The 22377-nt window shown below is 37.3% G+C and overlaps 1 protein-coding gene across 7 annotated transcripts in view; it reads right to left on the bottom strand.

Moving 5' to 3' along the window:
- Positions 1–22377, bottom strand: part of SEMA6D (semaphorin 6D) — a 368460-nt gene that overhangs the window by 208109 nt on the left and 137974 nt on the right. The window contains exon 2 of one of the 7 annotated variants that reach the window (XM_044077575.1): positions 6597–6784. The exons of the other annotated variants lie outside the window; for them this stretch is intronic. The gene's annotated coding sequence lies outside the window, so the exon portion shown is untranslated. The remainder of the gene's footprint in view (positions 1–6596; positions 6785–22377) is intronic. 7 annotated transcript variants of the gene reach the window in all.

The following is a 22377-nucleotide window of genomic DNA, read 5'->3' as shown; positions in this document are numbered from 1 at the left end:
AAAACCAATGCGCAATATTAGAACAGATCAGGATCTACCATGCACTATCGCAAATAAATTAAAAATTTCAGCACAGGCGGAAAAACTTAGAAGATACGAAGATAAATATAAAGGAAAAGTGCAAAATAAGCAATTTATTGATAACCCAAAAAGGTTTTATAGAGAACAGGGAAATAAGGTAAAAGGAATTGAAAGACTGCCAAAAAAAAGGAGAAATAGATACATTTTGGAGAAGTATCTATGAAGATCCTGTGGAACATAAAGATGCAAAATGGACAGAAGAAGTAAAAGAAAGAATAAGAAGTTTAAAGGTACGGAATATGAAATGGGATGAAGTAACAGCTAGAGAGATTGAAAGAAAGTTAAGAAAAAGCCTCTAATTGGAAAACCCCAGGCCCAGATGCGGTACCTAACTTCTGGTTAAAAGTATTAACATCTTTGCATGAAGATTTAGCTATGAGTAAGAGTTATTTATATGCAGACCCAGAACAGACACCAACCTGCCTAACAACAGGAAAAACAATGCTCCTACTTAAGAGTGAACCTGCAAGCTACCCTAAAAAATTATAACCAATAACTTGCCTTCAGACGACATATAAACTATACATGGGAATTGATGCTGACAGAGTTTATAGTCATTTAGAAGAAAACTCAATTATGGCAGTAGAACAAAAGGGCAATAAAAGAAAGTCATGTGGAACAAAGGATCATTTGTTGTTAAATAAAGTCATAGTGGAAAACTCTAAAAAGGGGAAGAATCTAAGTATGGCACAGATTGACTACAAAAAAGCATTTGATAGTATCCCTCATTCATGGAAAAAAGAGTGCTTAAAAATGTGCAAGATACACCCCACACTGATCGACTTTATTACAGTTTACATGAAACAGTGGCAGACCACTTTGCAATTAAGCCATGATAAAGGACAAATTGTTATCCCAGGAATAAAAATTCAACGGGGGATATTCCAGGGTGACTCTCTGTCACCATTACTATTCTGCCTTGCCCGTTATCCATTAAGGTGTTTACTCAACAGTTTAGGCCATGGCTATAATCTGGCTCCTAGAAAACAACAAAATGTAAAGACCTCACCTTCTCTTTGTCGATGATTTAAAACTGCATAGCTCATCAGATGAGGAATTGAAAGCACAACTGCAAGTTGTCAAAACTTTTTCAGATGATATAAGAATGTCATTTGGTCTTGATAAATGTGCAAAAGCAACATTTAAAGCAGGAAAACTGAAATGCCAGGAAAATATCAGTTTGGGACAAGAATGTGATATAAAAGAACATGAGCAAGAAGGAGTGTATAAATATTTGGGAATTGATTAAGGATAAACAATAAAACATGAACAAATGTGAATAAAACTTTGTAAGGAATACTTCAGAAGACTTAAATTAATCCTGAAAACAGCACTGACATCGAAGAACAAAATCCAAGCTATAAACCAATTTGCCCTTCCGGTCCTAATGTAGTTTTGGAGTGATTCACTGGCCCCAAAACATACTGGCTAGATTAGATAGGAAAACAAGAAGGATGCTTCATGCTCACCAAATGATTTATAAAAATCAATGCATACCAAGATTATATATTCCCCGTTCGAAGGAGGGATGAGCCTCCTTGAAATTGATTATATATACAGATCTGCAATTGTGGGATTGCACATGTATCTGCTGACCTCACAAGACCCAACTGTAGTGAAAGTTTTGAAACATGAGGAGAATAAATTTAAGATGACTTCTCTGCTTAATCTAGCAGAAGCTTATCGGCGTCAAGCAGGAATGGAAATCAAACCAGAAGTAGATAAAAATCAGACAGCAACTGAATGTGCCAAAAAACAAAAGAAAGAATATAAGGTGAAGGATCAGATGAGAAGGCAAGAAATGTGGAAAAAGAAAAAATATAATTGAGATGACGTCGGGTGAAGTGCGACATCAGCCGAAGCCGGACCCAGACTTTGGAATCCGGCCGACCGAAGGGCTGCCTGACGACAGGACAACCCATTTGTTATGACTGCAGATGCATCCATGAAGGACATCTTCTGTAAGAACCTCATGTTGATCAGGAATGGACACAGGAATGATTAAAGAGAGGTGAATTCAAATCAAGAGTTGAAAGGTTAATGTTGGTATCTCAAGATAGTGGGCTGCGTACACATTGGTTTATATAGTCACTGAACATGTGGGAGAAACAGACAAATGTAGGTTTTGTAAAACCAAATTGGAAACAGTTGCACACCTCGTTGCTGGTTGTGACATACTAATGGCAGAAGGACTGTATACTGAAAGGCATAATAATGTGGTGAGACTATTGCAGTGGGGATTGTGCAAACATTATGGTACTGAAGTGGCTGAAAAACACTAGAAACATGATCACAAAGCATCATAGAAAATGAGGAAGTCTACATCACTTGGGATCATCCATTACCAACAGTTCAAAAGATAGATGCTAGAAAACTGGATATAGTGGTCCAAGAAAAGAAGACAAGAGTAGCATGGATCATTGAAATTGCCATATCCAGTGACTACAGTGTCTTGTGTACAGAGAGACACAAAGTTATAAAATATCAGGATCTGTAGGCAGAAATGAAAGCAATGTGGAAGAAAGATACCCAGACAGTCCCAATAGTAGTAGGAGCAACAGGTCTTATAAAAAAGAATTTACAATCATATTTAGATATTGCAGTGGTAGCATTGTTGCCTCACAGCAAGAAGTTCTCCTGTTTGATTCTTGGCTGGAGCGACTTCTGTGTGGAGTCTGCATGTCCTCCCCACGGTTGAGTGGTATTCGAAAGACAATGCGTAGAATGGGCGTGCCTTCGTTGAAGGTTGGGCATCGAGCTGGCACCTTGGCACCCATAAAAAATCTACTGCCAATCATTAGCGGACCGGAGTTCTGCTGTGCCGACCCCTAACCGGGAAAAGCCGAAAGAAGAAGAACAACTAATAAACTCCATATGAACTACAGAAGGAATCATTACTGGGCACATTGTGGGTGTTGCAAAGAGCATTTCTGTCTTCTGCAAAGATTGAAACAATACTAATTTCATGAACTTTAATCATACTTTGACTTAGAAAGGGGGTCCATTCCCATCATGGTATTAGAAACCCAAACGACTTGGAAAAATTAAAAAAGCAGTGTTTTTCAGACAACACTATTACAGTACCACAGGCAGTGTTCTCAGACAACGCTATTACAGTACCAGAGGCAGTGTTGTCAGACAATGCTGTTACAGTACCACAGACAATGTTCTCAGACAACACTATTACAGTACCACAGGCAGTGTTCTCAGACAATGCTATTACAGTAACACAGGCAGTGTTCTCATACAATACTATTACAGTACCACAGGCAGTGTTCTCATACAATACTATTACAGTACCACAGGCAGTGTTCTCAGACCACGATATTACAGTACGGCAGGCAGTGTTCTCAGACAACACTATTACAGTACCACAGACAATGTTCTCAGACAGACAACACTATTACAGTACCACAGGCAGTGTTCTCAGACAACGCAATTATAGTACCACAGGCAGTGTTCTCAGACAACACTATTACAGTACCACAGGCAGTGTTCTCAGACAACACTATTACAGTACTACAGGCAGTGTTCTCAGACAACACTATTACAGTACCACAGGCAGTGTTCTCAGACAACATTGCTGCCTGCAGTGCTATAGACAGTTTTAGAAGAAAGGCTTGCCAGTACAGATTTTTAATGGCAACTTGCTCCCATCCTCTCTGGCCAGCTCTCTCCAGTGTCCATGCCACTAATTTGACTTGGCCAGGTCGTAGACTGGACTTCATTTGTTTATGCCATGGATATGGAGCTGTTTATAGATAGTTTTAGAAAAACAGCCTGTTAAAACAGTTTGTTTCAGGAAATTTCAAAAAAAAATTAAAAGCTACAAGGCATACAGCTCTTGTAACATGCAGCTCACCATCAAGATACAAATAAGTTAGCAGAAAAACGTATTAGTCAAGCATTCAACAAAGCCCTAAAAACTTTAAGCATCAGTCATGAATTACTGTAATTCAAAACAGATGCATTTCATTTAACATATCAAAACATGATACATATAATCATTATTTTAATGCCAACAATGCTTGTTTTCAATCAGTACTTGTGGACAAGATGTCACTGACTAAAGGCTGACATTCAAAGAAAAGTACTAAATAATGTAAGCATGAAATTCACATGCCAAACAAGCATTTTTTCAGTGCATAGTATGGTTTACTATGTAATTGCAGGACAGGCAAGTGTAAAACAGTACATGCTGTCTTAAGAATAAGGCCTCTGATGTAAGTTAACATAGGAAAAAAATACATAGAGACAGGATAAACACAAAACCTGAAAGTGGTTATCAGCTCAGAATTGTAATACTGACTACAGGATGACTGGGTGTTAACAGAGAGAAAAATGCCCAGAAGTATACTAATAAAAGAATGGAAGAGCAGAAACAGGATGGGTGGATAATCCTTTGTGCACCCAGTGAACGATGGATGACCAGATGACTGGTACCATTTCCAAAGATGTGGACATGCACATGTTAGTTCTGTAAGGTCAGATGACAAAGTTGCTGAACAAGCTGAGCTTCAGGTAGAGCACTCTATTTTAGAGGTGTGTTCACCTCCTGAGTCAACCCAGGCTACTCACCTCACAGTACAGAAGAGTGATTTGGCTGGGCCCAAAAAGTAATAACATTGTCCATGTTTTGGTTAAGGTCTCACCTATAACACAGTGTCCACTTTCTGGAGACTGACTCTTTGTAAGGTTACATAATATTATTAGTTTAACACACATTACTTGCTAGTCAAATGAGGAGAAAAGCTGAGTAACTGGAATATGTATACCACTGAAGAGAATAAGTGTTAATTTAGCTCAAATATACAATAGAGAAGCAAAGAAAATGGCTTGTTTTGAGAATGACATGCAAGTAGAAATGTGCATAACATAAACCTAGAAGTGGTGTGGAAACAGATAACCGAGGAGTCATTACTTTATAATGATGTACAAACTGATAAACTTCCAACAGCAGAACCTATGATGAAGAGTGAAACCAGAAGAATTTAAAATGCATTATGTTCAAGGAGACCTCATCAGTAAGAAAATTATGAAGCTAGACAAGACACTGGATCTTATGGGCTTTGCACTTTACAGAGAAACTGAGGAATGGCTTAGTCTAGTGATCTTTTTATATCAATGATTACGTTTCCTCCCAAAAAGCTGGTCCCACAGAGACTGATTCAGCTGTAAAGTATCTCCCATCACTCATAGAACACCACAGCTATTACAGAGCATGGGAAAAAATGAAATGTTTATAGAGTGTGGTCTTCTATGGCACAATATTTAAGTTACACAAAGCAAAATAATTCTGGCTAGTTTATTAAACTCGCATGAAAAGATGGATTTATCAAGCTTCACAGGTCAGCACTTCAACAATTTAATAAAATAGCAGTCAACCTTGCACTATCTTGTAAGCAGCAACATGAATTTCAAGATATGCAACTACTAAAACATTTTCTCATATCAGCAGTTGACACATTTGATCTGATGAACACTGAAGCTAATATGCATATGCAAATAACTCCATCAAGGCAATAACACTTGCTAATCTTGACATTCATTCATTCATGCACCGATAAATTAATCTGGTGCTGTACTTTTCTGAGACAATTTCTCAATGCAGTATAACAGCAACAGTTAGAAAGCCGATTTATTTTCCCCTTGAGCTTCAGTGCTTAACAACAATTACACTCTTTGCCAAGTTGCTGAAGTTCATATTTGTGAATTAATGGTTATGTTGTCTAGTTAGGCTTCTTAAAATGTATCCAGTTCAGCAGCTGCTCCATTAGGGTAGTTTTTATATACACTGTATGCCACAGTTCATGGCAGAATGTACATTGCTTACTACTGCACATTTTAACTATACTTTGCTTTACTGATGTTCCACTGTAAAAGGAACATAAGTGCTGAAGAAGTTCTTTCTTTTAAAATAGCCACTTAATTTTCCCCTATAAATGGAACATAAATGTTCAAGTGGGACATCCCTTTAAATGTAGCTACTTAATGTTATTTACAAACGACTATAAGGGAAAATGAGGAACTATTTTAAAACGTTCCACATCGCTGATGTACACACACACGTACACGCACATGTATACACACACACACACACACACACACACACACACACACACACACACACACACACACACACACACACACACACACACACACACACACCTTCAGGTATGTTAGTAGATCACAAACCCATCTAAATGCATTGTTTCTGGAATGTTAGATACAGCCTTCAACAGAGATCAAAAACCCTACTGACACATGCAAGATATGGAGCGTTTGCACAGAAGACACTCCAGTCAGGAAGTGAATCAAAGGAACAAGTGCTGTGAATATGTGATTATGGAAAAATGAATGAATGAATTAAACTGCATTTACAATTTAAATGTATTAATAATTACAGATGACAAGGCCTTTTCCACTTGTTATTGCCACAACAATACCTCTGCCATTCCTGGCACCCATCTCCATCCTGCCTCACCTCTTATGACAATCAGTTTCTTATCACTCACCTGACCAATGGTATCACAGGACATAGGAAGAGCAAACAAGGGTCAGGAATCATGTCTGTTATCCAGTGGAGTAACAAGGTGTTTTGAGTGCTCCTAATATTATCCATATTTACTGAACAGCACTACAAAATGTGTGCTATGTTGTTTCTGTTGGATCTGTCGAAATGTGGCAAACTCCTGGTAAATAGCTGAAACGAGTAAATACATTTTGACACTTTTTAAGTAAATTATCAGACTAAACAGTTTCTAAGCAAAGTTTAACTGTAAAGTAGGAATCATTTTCAACATGCTAAGCCTTTCCAAACATAAACAATAAAAATACTCTCAATGTAAGGGTCTATATTAGAAGGCTGACTGTTTAGGTGACCGAACACCTAAACATTGATCTACTAATATTGAACCTCACAATGTTGAATGTCCCAGGGAAACATGTCCCTTGGCCACAACACAAAAAATATTACTTTACATCTAAATTAAGTGGGGGGCTTCGCCCCAATGTGGGGGGCTGTGGTCCCTAAACCCCCCCTAACTAAATATACCACCTCTGAGATCGCTCAACAGTAGGGAAATAGAGACTCTGGCGAACGGCCAAGGGAAATCTTTCCCTGCGTTAAATTGTCCATTCGCCATTTTTTGCTTTCGATATTAGAAGATTGATGTTTAGGTGTTCAATCACCTGAACATTCGGTCTTCTAATATAGACCCATTGAAAGAGGATTACTCCATCATAAGCCTGCCCTGACTCCAAAAGACTTGTTCACAGTGTAAATGACTTACTTTGGTACAAGCTTGCTCTGATTCCGAAAACCTTGTTCTTGGTGTAATTGACTTACTTTGGTGTAAGGCCTATCTGCAAGCAAGCTTACACAGGGCTCCAGTTTCCAAAAGACTTTCTTTCTTGGAGTGACTTACTCTAAGAGCAAGTCTTTTGGAATCTGTCCCTACATCACCTAGACAGAACTGAATCTTGTACTTATTATTCTTACAATAGTACATATATGTAAACTTTCTGACACTTTAGTTTTACAGGGTTACAATAGAAAGTAAGAAATATATGCAACAGTTTTAGATGTATCCCTTTGACACCCAGTATTTTGAACACTTGGAAATATAATGTATTACACTATGCATTAGCACTTAGTCTGAACACTACACTTTGACTATTAACTTTGAACTCTTCTTTGTAGTGTTCGAACTTACTTTTAGCTCTCTATGACTTTTATGTACTTTAATGTTGTGCACTATTCTCATTCTCAAAAATGTGTCCATAAATAACACACTGTCATGATTCTGCTCTAATATATGCAGTCTTTTGAATGTAAATCAATTTCTTTAATTTGAATCCACATTAAAAATGATTTATTTTGCTACACTTTTGACATATTTGACTAAAACCTGGACATTTCTTTTTAACACACTTGAAACCACACCTTCTATATGCTTCTCATATTTGCCAGAGACTTCCTAACTCATTTTTACTTTGTTTTATTCATTTTCATATCTCTCTCAAATCATTTTAGACACACAAAAAGTATTTTACTATTCCAGTTCTGATAAGGTAGTTTCACTCAGTCTGTACATACAAATCTCTACTTAAATCACCATCACCAACCCCCTTTTTTTCCATGTTTCTATATAGGGTAGAGGTGTTGTGTCAACTGTTGCCATCTCTCCCTTTACTCAATGCGACTGTTCTACCTGTATCTTCTCTCATAAAATCCATTCACCTTTTTGCTGAACACCCTCATTTCATCTGCCCTCTTCCTGTCTGTCCCCAATCATCACCTTCAGATTGTCTTTAGTGTTTATGCATATTTGCCTGAAGCATTGTAATCTGTTCTCTTTTACCTTTTCTGCAACTGGAGTTATTTTGGCTTCGACTCTAATGTCTTCATTTCTTCATCTGTCCCAAAAGGTGCATCCTACCAACCATTCCAGGTACTTCATCTCCATCACCTCTAGCTTTCTCAATTGCTCTGTCTGTATTGCCCTGGTTTCTGTACCACACAGTAGTACTGGTCACACCACTGTTTTGTACACCTTACTCTTCAGCTTCTTTGGCATTCTTCTGTCATACATTGCTGGTGACACTTGGCTGCAGCCCTTCTGATTCTAGCTTTGACCTCTTCATTCAGACTTCCCCTTTCATCAACCTTCTAGATACCTGAAGCTGTTAACCTGTTCCACTATTTTCCTTCTATCAAAATTTTAAGCTTCTTCTGATTTAACCCATTTGCTGACATTACAGTGGTCTTATCTGTACTCAGTTTCATCCCATGTGCCTTCAGTATTGCATTCTATTCCCCTATCCTTTATTGACGTTCTTTCAATCTTTTTTTTTTTTAAACTAAGTCTAATTTCATTGGTAATCTCTTGGTTAATCATTTCTATAATATACAATTCTTTCTCAGAGTAGTGAATCATGCATGTAAGTGAATTTACAGACTTTATCTCAATTATTTTATTCAATAACATAAATATCTACAGACTCTGTGGGATCCTCTATCCTCATGAAGAAAAAGTGACAAATAAATGGGACAGGCTTTCTTATGCCATAGTAACCCTGAAATGGTTGCCTTACCCTTACAATATTTTCTCTCTTGCTCTTGCACACTCAAAACTCAAATGTATTATAAACTTTCAGGGCTTTTTTCCTGTGTATGTAGAAAGTTAACATACTGCACCTTTTCAGGGTATTTAGATACTGCCCTTGCCTTCAACAATTTCCAGTTCACAGCCAAATTACCATGAAAAGAAAGGTTACCAGGCAGCTACAACTGAACCATTCTTTTCAAATGAAATTAAAAACAAATTGCCTAGAATAATACTGGACAACATTTGCTATATCAAGATATAGTGAGATGGCAGAAATGAAGAAACAGATATGAGATGCAGGAGATCTCCATCGTCAGTATGTTTTTCTGACTGAATAACCATTATGTAAAGGGCATCAGGTTATCGGACATATATTCTGAGCTCTAAGACAGGCTATAAAGTCTGTGACAGGTATTAAAAATATGATGTACTTCAGTCTTAGTTAGAGGATCTGGTCAAATGGGTTAATAATAATAATATGAAATTAAATACTGAAAAGACAAAACATGAGTTTTGGCTGGAATAACCAGAGATAAGATTACAGATGAGGTGAGGATTTTTAAAGCTCTAGGAGGTCTGGTTAGATTCTAACTTGATTTCAATATATATCACATTGACCATGTTGCAAAGACATGTAATAAGTGCAGCAGTTGTATTAAAATATATCAAGTCAAAAAGTTTTGATGTAATGAAATCTATTTAACTGAGTCTAAACCAAATAAAAATGGAATACATGTTACGAAAACAGCCTGACAGAACATCTCTTCTGAGCATTCTATAGACATATCAGAGGGGATCTTATTTTGTTTTTAAGGCAATACAGGACAGATTTGTATGGGAATGTTTGGGTTTAAAAAAGAGGAGTATAAACAATCAAGATGAACTTTGACAACCTTTAGTGAGTAAAATAGAATAACTCATTGACTTTCTGAAACAGTAGCAAAGACCTGGAGCTTCTTAGAATGAGCAGGAATCTGTCTAATTTTAAAAATGCAGTCAATACCTACTACAGTATTAGTAAATGCAGTATTTGGCACAGTTTGTTAGGGTTGTATGTTTGTGCATTTTATCAGTACTGAACTGCACTATACTTTATGTAATATATTGTATTTATTGTATTGTATGTTGAAGTGGAGCACTTCCCTGCCTTTACCACTACTCAGTAAATTAGGCAAAATGGCGTCTAGCTGCTCTTAACTGATATTCTTTTCTATCACCATCAGGCAGAGTATATCACTAAGTCATTACCATGCCAACACATCAGGAATACGACATGCAAAAGAAAGTTAAAGTAGCCGATGCTATTGTTTTAAATGGTAAGATTTCCTTTTATAAACAATGTAATTGTATAACAGCAAAAAATAACAATAAACCATAATTATGTTTAGATAGTGGTGGTAAGACATTCCAGAAATGCATGGGTAGTATTACATCCCTTGGGGAAAGTGTTTGTTAGTCCATTACCATCTCTAACATGTGACAGTAAACATACCACTTTGGCATTAGCCAGCTTATGAAATCTCTGATGATGTCACCATGAGGATGGTGATTAATACTTTGCTGTATCTTACTCTTTCACTGAGGTTGTCCTATTTCCACTACTCCTTGTTGTCTGCTGAATGACCATTCCTAGACAGTAATAACTTCTGTATCTACATATAACAATAAATACTACAAACATGACAGCAATTAAAAATGTCTAGGTAGTTGTGTGGTATTAAAGTTTAAAATAACATTTTTCAAATTATGTTTTTTTGTTTTACTCAATACCTTTTTAATGTTTTGATTCTGCTAACTATTAAAATAACTGTTTATTATAACAGATGGTGGAAAATATTCAGAAATTCTGTACAGAAGTTTGAACACAGTATCCCAGCATTTCATCAGATATGGTTGCTTCATTCTGATCACACAGAATTTTTATCAACTGTTCAGTGCAAGCAGGTTTATCTCAGACGTTCATTTTTTTCTTTGTTTATGTTCATCATAGCTTTATAACAGCAGGCTCTGTTGTCGATTTTGCAGTTATGTAAAAACGTATTAGCAAATTCTATCCCTTTTTTAGCTGGCTATTCCGCATTAACATTCACAAGTTGTTTTTGCAGGGAAGCTTGCCTAACTCTCAAATTCTGAACATTTCTTTGAGATCTCATTTCAGTTTCATATATCTTGTTGGGGTTGTTAGTTCTTGCACAGAAAAATATTTCCAGTATCTAACAAAAAATCTTCACTTACTGGCACAATGCTTAGTTAATGGCCAAAACCAACCCTCCTCCAAAAAAGGGATACCTTGGTGTAAGAAATAAATTTCATGCCCTTCAACTCAAGGCTTTGTCTGACCCAGCACTATTTAATTAGTCAACGCTGCCTGCTAAATATATTCTTCATGCTATTGATGTTCAAAGAATTCAAACTGCAATCTTGCATTTCAAGCTAATCAAATCAGTTTTTGTTTCTTTTTCCAATTTCATTTCATTGGGCATCTGACTGAAGGCAGAATGTAGTACTGACAACATCTGTCAGACACCACAAGTTTCCTGTGGCCAAAAATCACACGCCACCAATGGCACTAACTATGTACATTCATACTTGTATGTCCAACAGATTAGCAGGTGGACAGAGAGGGAAAATGCAGTAACAGTCGACTATGGTATACTGGCATGACCATAACAATACGTCTGCAGGGTATTAGCAGGTGGACAGAGAGGGAAAATGCAGTAACAGTCGACTATGGTATACTGGCATGACCATAACAATACGTCTGCAGGGTAGAAGGCATGCATACATCTTCTGTGCAAAGTCTTAAATGAGTTTTTAACTTTTGTACACCAGCTTAAGGGTCACATTCTCATAATGTCTCTTCCTCCCATGCATGTGTATTAGCAGAGATGAAAATGTGCAATAAAAGACAGTAAAACAGGTGAGCTCAATAAGGTGCCACACTCTACCACGGTCTGCAAAAAGTACTTTACAAGCAATCTCTTACCATTTACTGTTTGATATACGGGTAGGTCAGCTGAAATACAGATCCAGAAACAGTAAGTGAAATGCAGATCTTTCTCATTTAAACCCTTTTAAGGCTTTATTCTTGTTTTCACTTCTGTCATTAGCACTGTGGACGGTTAAATAGTTTCCAAGAAAAAAAGACACTGGTATAGAAGTAGAAAGGTTTCAATCCCAGCATTTCCAGTTTCCAAAAGTGCAAGTACAGAAGTAAACAGTTGCCAACATAAAGATGGCAGCAGAGGCAAAAGAGTCATTTCAGCGTATTCTTAGTGGTCTACAAAATCATTCTGTAAAGGAAAAGCCTTGCTAAAGTGATGTCTTCCTCTACAATGTGCAGTATAGTAGGACACAAATTTACAACAAAAGCACAGTGGTTGAGGGGGAAAAGGTGGGTTAGGGACCACCATACCTCTCAAGCTGTGAGACCAAGAAACCTGGACAAAGCCGTAAATAAAAGTGGGACAGAGACCCAAAAATAGGGACAATTTTTAAATATTGCTCTTACAAACTTAGAAAGTTGATAGAATAACAGGCTTTGCATTAGCATAAATTTTCGGAATGGTATAAAGTCTGAAACTCAAATGTTTGTCATTATTTTCTAACTTTAATATTTATGATTTGCAACTAATTTGACAGAAAAAATGCAATTTAATGAAAAACAGACCAAACATATGAGGCAAAAATCAGGACTTTCTGCAAAAATCTGTACAGTTGAGAGGTATGCACCACAGAACAACTACAATGGCCTATAAACATAATGTAGTGCATGGATCATGGTCATTACGCTCCAATAATAAAAAAAAAAGACAAATCATTTAAGCGGTAGAATGGTGCAAAACCATACTTCTCAACTGTACAGATTTTTGCCTCATATTTTTAGTCCATTTTTCATAAAATTCTGGTTTTCTGGCAAATTAGTAGCAAATCATTAAAGACTGACATTAGAAAATAATGACAGACATTTGAGTTTCAGACTTCATACCCTTAACAGAATTCATGCTAATGTAAAAACTATTATTCTATCAACTTTCTAAGTTTGTGAGAGCAATAGTTAAAAATTGTCACTATTTTTGGGCCTTTGTCCCACTTTTATTTATTGCTTTGTCCAGATTTGTTGCTGTAAGAGGTTGAGAGGTACGTACAAGACCTGATCTTAACAAATGTTAAGTATCCCCTGCTTAAGTTATTATGGTTGGGTCTTGGGCTAGGTAGTTAAATCTACCAGTACTGACCAGGGATAACAGCAGCATAATAAAACACTTGTTTGTGCCTGTTGTCCCACAGTAATGTGCCCTCAACTTCCTGTTATAAACTTAGAATATTACTAAAATAACAGGATGTGTGTTTGCCTGTATTTTCTGAAGGATACCAAGTCTGAAACCTAAATGTATGTTATTATTTATGGGCTTTATGAGGAACAGAACAAACAAATGAGGCAAAATCTGGACAGCTTAGAGGCATGGCAAGGTGAGTGTAAATGCATGAGACTGTAACACTGCTTTTGTGACAGCGCTCATTGAATGCTTTACGGCTTTGAAAGCTGGCAAAACATTTAGCATTTTTTTCTTAATTTTTCCTGTAACTAGTTGCATATGGAGCAGATAACGCTCCATGCACTACAAAGAATTATGATTGGGTCACCGATTCTAACATAATATTGCATGTCCTCGACATGGGTGCCAAAATTCACCTTTCGTGCTTCACTCTCTAAGTGAATCGTTTGGCATCCATGCCTCAAACATGTATAAACAGTTATGATCAGTGACCCGATCACAATCCTCTATAATTATTAAGTGACTGAAGGTCGGTCGCATTCCCAACACACAACAAAAGGGGGATAAACTGAGATTAACATTGTACGAAAACAAAACAAAATGAAAAACGAACACGGTGCAAGAAGTGCTTGCATTTCTCTGCAGGCATAATTTCTGATGAACTGACTAAAATCAAGACTCCATCCACAAATATTATGGGTAGATCACCATTAATTAAAAAAAAAAAAAAAAAAAGCCTGCAAACAGGGCAACATAAAATAGAACTTTCTGTTTTCCCTACAGTATCATCAATCAAGTCAATATAATAGGAAAAATAGATCAGAATGTGAAGGCTTCTCTCCAACCATGCAGACATTAGTTAGTGGACAATAATAAGTAGCCCACCGTGATACTGAACATACAAGCACCAGGGCTATTATATTGAGGCATAACACTTTAAGGAGTGGTGACATGAAAATGTATGACAGAAGACATTTTTGATGACACACATTCTAAATTCTCACCTGACATACTAGTGCCAATAGGAGGATATCAACTGAAAAAGAAAGAAGAGAAACAGAATACATTTCAAGGGAGGAAATAAAGACAAAGGCATGAAAAGTGGAAATTTGACAAATACATATGGGGAGGAACGTCTACCTGGCACCTTCATAGCCACCAAACAGCAATAAACTGGAATACCGACACTAAATTCAGTCTTATATTCGATGCACAAAGGATGTGAAATGGGGAAGAGTGTTGCCTCAGAACGACAATCACAGCTAGTCACTGGTTGTTGCAAGACTGAGAGCATCAGTCACACTTCTCAAGTGTTCCTCATTCTGATGTTTAAAATCCTGAGAAATGCTTTTATTGTGTACTATAACCATTCAAAAACTGGCAAAAGTTGCATATGTTTTTGTAGTTTGTCAAGGTCTTTATGGCTGGGTTCTATATGCATCTTGTGTGTGACTTAATGTTTTGCTGAAGTATTACTTGGTAAATACCCTTAAAGCAAAATATTACAAACTTGTTGCTAAGCTGAATATTTCAGAGCATAGCTAGACTCTCCACTTACAGAGAAGATCTTACATAAAGTTTAAATTTTTATATTTAGTAGAGTCCAACTTTTTTTGTCTTGAGCATTGTACAAGTTTTGTGTATCATTGCACATTCAAGAGCCGTTGACTTGAAATATTATTTTTAAAGGGAAATTTGCATGTCATTCAGGACATCTTTGGAAATGTATCTATCTGTCTTTTCCCAAGTATTTTCTTAGATGGCACCTGTATCCATTTGTTATAGGACTTTTTTCTTTTGAACAAAAAATTAGTTAAAATACATAATAATAAGCATGTCTTCATTGAAAAGTAGTGTGTGTGTAGAGGCAGACTTACTAACGCACTTTGCAATACTAAGGCATTTACTACTAAAGTTACTAGAAAGTACACACTCAATCTGGAATGCATGCAGCTCTCATATACCAGCCCTGTAACACACCTACAATGGGTGAGTGTTTACAATAGGGCAAAACAGGGCATGAAGTAGCAAGCACTGCCCCTGGAGTGACATGGTCGTACCACATAATGACTTCTTATTTTTCAAGTAACAAATGTTGATGCAAATCAAGTGAAGATGAGATAAAAAGCAAACAAACAAGCAAACAAACAAAAAAAATAGCCTAATGTCCACTGGGAGGCTAGAGCACCCCCCCCCCCAAAAAGAACTGCAAGGCAATTAAAACTATGTAAATTATGGGGTGCAGAGGGGAGGCAGCCCCCTTGCGTGGCTGTCTTTCACTGACATTAAGTTAATAATCTCCAGTTGCATTTCTATGCTTTTAAAGTTTAATTTTGTTAAATGCTTTAATGTTTCAAGAAGTGAAAAAATTAGAACAACAATAAAAAACATACCAAACACTTAACTTATAGCTCCATCAGGTGTCAATCAAGTGGGCACTGCCCAAATCTGCAAGAAGTACAATGGTGGATCCTAATTGTACTGATCACGTAAGTACCTTGGTACACTATAAGAAAAAATGTTTCACAGAAAGAAAGTATAAATCCAGCAAATCTGCTGGTCAGTGTCTATACTCTAATTCTGTGGCTAAAGCTTGAAATGCTCTTCCCATAACAATTAGAGCTAACCAAAACTTTGCTTCCTTTAAAATTACTTTAAAAGAGTTCCTTGCTGAGACTTGCATCTGCTTCTGCACTAAACCAGACTAGATATGCAATTTTTCTGCTACACTTTCCCCTTTCTCATAGCCTAGTGCTCTCTTGTACTAAACAGCTGGCAAAATACATGAAAATTTGCTTGTGTTTTTTTTTTCTTTCTTTTTTTTTTTTTGTAACTTCATGGAATTCTTCTGGTATCTACTATTAAGTAGAATATCTAAAAATGCTAAGCCTGTTTATGCTTTGTTTCATTTTGTATTTTAAAATTTATTGTATTACTTGTAACTCAGCATCTCTGCTTTGATTCATTTTGTACTTTAAATGTTAGTGTATTACTTGTATTTGTAGGTTTTGGAGCATTTCTCCCCAGGCCTCCACTGAAAATGGTCTCTTTTTGGCCCTAGTGGACTATCTCAGTAAACAAATATCAATAAATAAATAAAATAAATAAATACAGTGTCTCTTTATTAAGATTTCCCTGCAGCTGAAGTTAGGAAAAGAACAGTTTTTTTGGAAGTATATTCAGATTACACATTTTTAAGATGTTATTTTGTTATTGGCCAAAGACTTTGACAAACAAAATTCACAAAGGATTACTCATATATAGTTTTACATACATATTTGAACAGTTTTGCATAGTCATTGCCTGGTTAACATTTTTCTTCATAACTATAGAGTCTTGTTGACTATTTTATACATTTTTCCTGCCTTACTTACACTGAAGACACAAAACACGATCTTGGACTCTTTGTTGTGAAAAGCATATTTTATTCACATATTTAAAAACAATATACAATATAAAAACAATCATACAGTACCAAAAAAAGCAACAAAGTAAAAAAAGATTTTGTAGACCTTTCTTGGTGTCCACCAAGATGTTCATTCTCATTGTGATTGACAGACAACTCCTGTCAATTGTAGTTAGAAGAGCTATTGCTCATTGACCAATGGCGGTGTTAAAAAGTTGTTTAAGAGATGAGAGGGCTATCTCTAAGTCCTTTGTAGACAGGTATAGAGCAGTAAAGATGATGTTTGTGTCTCATACTTTAAAAAACAAGTAATCTCCGTGGTATCCCCGAAGTCTCAAAACAACCAACTAAACAAATGTAGTGGGTCCAAAAACAAAACAGTGTAAGAAACTTATCTTTGTGGAAGATTTTCAGTCCATATATCTCTAGTTAATCACTGTACATTAATCATATCAGACAAAAGTAGTAGAAGTAGCAAACTTAAACTCGTCTTAAGTCAAAAAAAAAATAATAAAAAATATACAATTGTACAGAATTACTAAGTATTCAAAAGTAATCCAAGCAAGGCAGGCAGTCTGTTTCCAGTCGAAAATCCTTTATTAAATTACACAGACAAGCGATCCAAGGAAAACAAATATAGAGTAATAGTTTCCTCACAAGCTTTCTATATATATATATACTTTTTATCAGGCAAGGGAGTGGTTTATTGTGGTGTAAAAAGTACAGTTGTGTACACTTACCATAAATGTAGATGTTCGAGTGTATTCACTGTTGCAGTCATCACATTTGGGTTATCTGCTTGCAGTAGCCCTCAGTCAGCCTGATTATCAAAGTCTTGGGTCCTGCTTCGGTTGCTGTCTCATCTTCCATGACATCAGGTAGTCATTAGTATAAAGCATGCAGCTGACGCCATTACATCAGTTTTTCTTGCCCCAGATGTCTGGTGCCCCTCTAATCTGAAGCAATTAAATATAGATACAAGGTTACACCTCCAACAAAAAAGCAAATACACCAAAAAGCTTTAAGCATAGTAAAAAGGAATAGAGGTATAGCCAAAAGAAGTCAGGGGGCTGGAGGGAGGGTAACCAGGACTGCAACAGTGAATACACTCGAACATCTACATTTATGGTAAGTGTACACAACTGTACTATGTTCTTCATGTTTCACTGTTGCAGTCATCACATTTGGGTAGATTCCCAAAGCTAAGGATGGGAGGAGGAATTTAGATAGCATTAGGACCAGCTATAAGACCCTGCAAAACTGCAGTGGCAAAACCAGCTCTGGATTTAGAGAAAATTGGTAAATGGTAATGTTTGGTGAAAGTATGCACAGAACTCCAGGTAGCAGCTTCTAGGATGTCCCTGGTAGGGACACCTCTGAGAAAAGCTGTAGAGGTAGATGCAGCCCTGGTTGAATGTGGTCTTATCCTCTATGGGATAGGTTTTCCATGGTGCTTATAGCAGAAATGAATGCAATGGCCTATCCATTTAGAAATGGTTTGCTTTGAAATGGCCTTCCCCTCTGCCCCTGCAGTAAATGCCACTAGCAGCTGTTCTGATTTCCTGAGAGGTTTAGTCCTGTCCAAGTAAAATCTAAGTTGTCTGTGCACATCTAAGGAGTACAGTATCCATTCCACTTTGTTTTGTGGATTAGAAAATAAGGTTGGCAAATGAATGGACTGATTAAGAGTCACACTGAATACTACCTTGGGCATGAAAGAGGGATTGGTCCTGAGGGACACCCTGTCTGCATGAAAGATGATAAAAGGCTCCACTGCCATAAGGGCCTGTAATTCAGACACCCTTCTTGCTGAAGTGATGGCTAAAAGAGGAAGACTGTCTTCCAAAAAAGGAATTTCAACTCTGCATTTGCAGCTGGCTCAAAAGGAGGTAGAGTAAGTTTTTCCAATACAAAGTTAAGGTCCCAGGCTGGAGTAGGGGCTCTCCTGTGTGGTCTTAAGTTTTTGGCCCCTCTGAGGAACTGTTTGAGCAGTGGATGAGAGAAGAGGGGTGGTTCTGTGTTGTAATGAGCTGAAATGGCTGAGGCATGAATTTTGATGGAGGAAAAAGAAAGGCCCTTGTGAAGCATCTCAGTTAGGTATTGAAGAATCTGAGGTAAATTGGGCTCTGCTGTGCTCATCCCCTGAGTTTGGTTCCAGGAAAAGAATCTTTTCCATTTTTCAGCATAAGATTTTCTAGTACTAGGCCTCCTTGCTTCAGAATGACATCCGACACTTGTTTACTGAGGGATGGTAATGGAGAGATCAGCTAATTAGCCAGGCTGCCAGGTTCAGGGTTTGAAGCTGAGGGTACAGAATCTGGCCCTTCTTCTGGGACAGCAGGGTAGGGGTTTGAGGCAGGTGCTATGGTGCCATGGTTCCAGCAGTGACACACTGTGCAAGAGGGGGTACCAGTGTTGGTGTGGCCAGTCTGGTGCAATCAGTATCATCCTTGGTTTGTCCTGTTTGATCTTTAGTAGTACCTTTGAGAGGAGAGGCAGAGGAGGAAAGGCATAAACTGATAGATTTTTCCAGGTGAAGGACATGGCATCCACTTTCCAAGCTTGTTTGTGGGAAGTCCTTGTGCAGAATTTGTCCAATTGGTAGTTCTGGGGGGAGGCAAACAGGTCTATCTCTGGGCTCCCCCATCTGTTTATCAACATGTTGAATGTCTTTGATTCCAGTTTCCACTCGTTTGAGATTTCTGCTTAGATCGGCTGCCAGTGTATTTAGCTTTCCTGGCAGGAACTGAGCTTGTAGGTGCACTTGGTAGCTCAAGGCTGTGTTTCACAGAGTCATGGCTAGTCTGCAGAGAGGGTATGAGTGGGTTCCTCCCTGCTTGTTTATGTACCACATAACAGTGGTGTTGTCCATCTTTACCATTAACTGTCCTGGAAGAATGTGGTCCTTGAAGGCTGTCAGAGCATTCTGTACAGCTAACATTTCTTTTTGATTGATATGCAGGTGCATTTGACTTGGGTTCCATTTGCCCTGAATGCACCTTCCTGCCAAGTGAGCCCCCCATGCATATTCTGATGCATCTGTTGTTAGGGTTTGGGTGGCAGGGGGTAGAGTGAATGGCAGTCCCTTGTTTTTGGTGGCAGGCCTCTGCCCACCAAAGGAACTCTAAGTGTAGGCATGGTATGATAGGAATCATTGCTTCTAGATCCTGAGAATGTTGACACCATAGGCTTTTTAGATACCATAGTAGTTTCCTCATATGCAGTCTTGCATATGGAATTAGGAGAATGCAGGAGGCCATGAACCCCAAGGCTTGCAGTATTTGTCTTGCAGATAGCAGAGTCTTTGTGGCTATTAGTTTGAAGTAAGCTGTCAAATGAAATTGTTTCTCTGTCATGAGGAAAGCCATCTGGGAATTGTGTTCAAGTATGCTCCCAGGAATACAATTTGTTGGCAGGGTACCAGATGTGATTTCTTTTCGTTTATGGAGTACCCCAAAGAAGTTAGCACTTTTTGTACAAACGCCAGATGATTCAATAGTATGTCCTGGCTTTCTGCCTGAATTAGACAAGCAGGAAAGGACCAATTCTTAGAGGGCCAATGCGTACTGAATCTTGGAGGTTGCACTTGCAGGGAATCTTTAACAGTTTTGCAGAGATTTCGCTTTTTCCTCCATCTTTTTAAGTACTTCTTCTGGATAATTGAACCGAGTACCAAAATATTTAGTAGCATAAATATACCGATGATGAATAGTTTGTTGTTTAAATAAGGCACAAAACTGACAGCGAGGTATGTCGTGGTCAGGGCCTAGACAAGGAATACAGTATGAGTGAAAATCTTTATGAGGTATTTGCTTTCCACAAGAACTACAATTATTAACTTTTACTGACATCGGTTTAGAGCAAGAAAATGTTTCACCAACAGGGTACTTAGCTTTAGTTGAAGACTTCGGTTCTGAAACTCGAAAACAAAAATTTTCAGGAGTCGGCCAAACCGGCACTTGCAAACTGTTTCTGCTTCAGGCACCGCACGGCAAGAAAGACTGATGTAACGGCATCGGCTGCATGCTTTAAACCCCTGACTACCTGACATCATGGAAGATGAGACAGCAACTGACGCAGGACCCAAGACTTTGATAATCAGGCCAACTGAGGGCTACTGCAAGCAGATAACCCAAACATGATGACTGCAACAGTGAAACACAAAGAACATCAAAGTGTTACTGGTTGTTGTTGTTGTTTGTCTTTCTGCTTTTTCCTGGTAAGGGGTCGCCACAGTGGAACTCCGGTCCGCTAATGATTGGCAGTAGATTTTTACAAAACGCCGAGGTGCCAGCTTGACGCACAACCTTCAACGAAGGCAAGCACACATGTTAAATTCACATCCCTTCCCCCCAATCAGTGCGACATTCGAGCTGGTCCTGCCCTACTTAATAGCAATCATAATAATATAACCCTTATGTACATTAAATAAAATTTATAATGATGTGGTACCTCTTATTTAACCAGATTATTAAGTAGATTATTAAGTCTGTGATTTTATCGAAGACAATATACTACATGGCTAGAAATATATCAACCTTAGTTCATTTGGCAATCAATCAATATATATATATATATATATATATATATATATATATATATATATATATATATATATATATATATATATATATATATACACACACACACATATACACTTTGCATGTAAAAAATCAATGGTAAAATTCATATTCTATTATCATAACCTATTGTTAACAAAGATCGCTTTCGTCCTTCTAGACTTCTTCAGGTCTGTGTACAAGAACCCTAAAACCTATCTATAAAATATATATAATTGTATAATTAGTATTGTTATTACACTTCATTTTGAATAAAGTGGAAAAAAGAGAACCAGAAAAAGAAAAACATAATAAAAAAAATGTATGATGATGGAAACAAAATATACACTTAGATTACAACTGATTTAAAATGGTAGTTAAAACTAACTGGTAGAATAAAATAAAATAAAATAAAATTAGTCATGCAATCAGTGTGGCAATTTTCTAAGTTCCAGTGCACTTTTTATTCAACAGTAGTATAGTCCAGGCTTCCTAAAGGAGTTCAGCTTTAATTGCCACATGAGTTCATGTTTCTCCAGAATATTCGGGATGTCTCCTTCAAGATCACCCATGTCTATGCCTCCTGCCTTGCTTGGATTACTTTCAAATACTTAGTAATTCTGTACAATTATATATTTTAATTATTATTTATTTTTTTTTTACTTAAGACGAGTTTAAGTTCACCACTTCTACTACTTTTGTCTGATCTGATTAATATACAGTGATTAACTTGAGCGACATGGACTGAAATCATTTGTTAGTATTACTGCTTGACCTGATTACATTTGGAGAGTTGTTACATAATACATTTGAGAATATTTCAGCAGAGTTTATACTGCTACACGACACAAAAACTACAGTTTTGTACCTACCATAAATGTAGATGTTCGAGGATCCACATTGCTGCAGTCCTAACTATTGGGTAGTCCGCTGTCCCAGTC

The sequence above is a fragment of the Protopterus annectens genome, chromosome 7.part0 (assembly GCF_019279795.1).
Source record: "Protopterus annectens isolate FY-2018-M chromosome 7.part0, PAN1.0, whole genome shotgun sequence".
NCBI lineage: Eukaryota > Metazoa > Chordata > Ceratodontiformes > Protopteridae > Protopterus > Protopterus annectens.
This window is presented reverse-complemented; position numbering and strand designations above follow the sequence as displayed.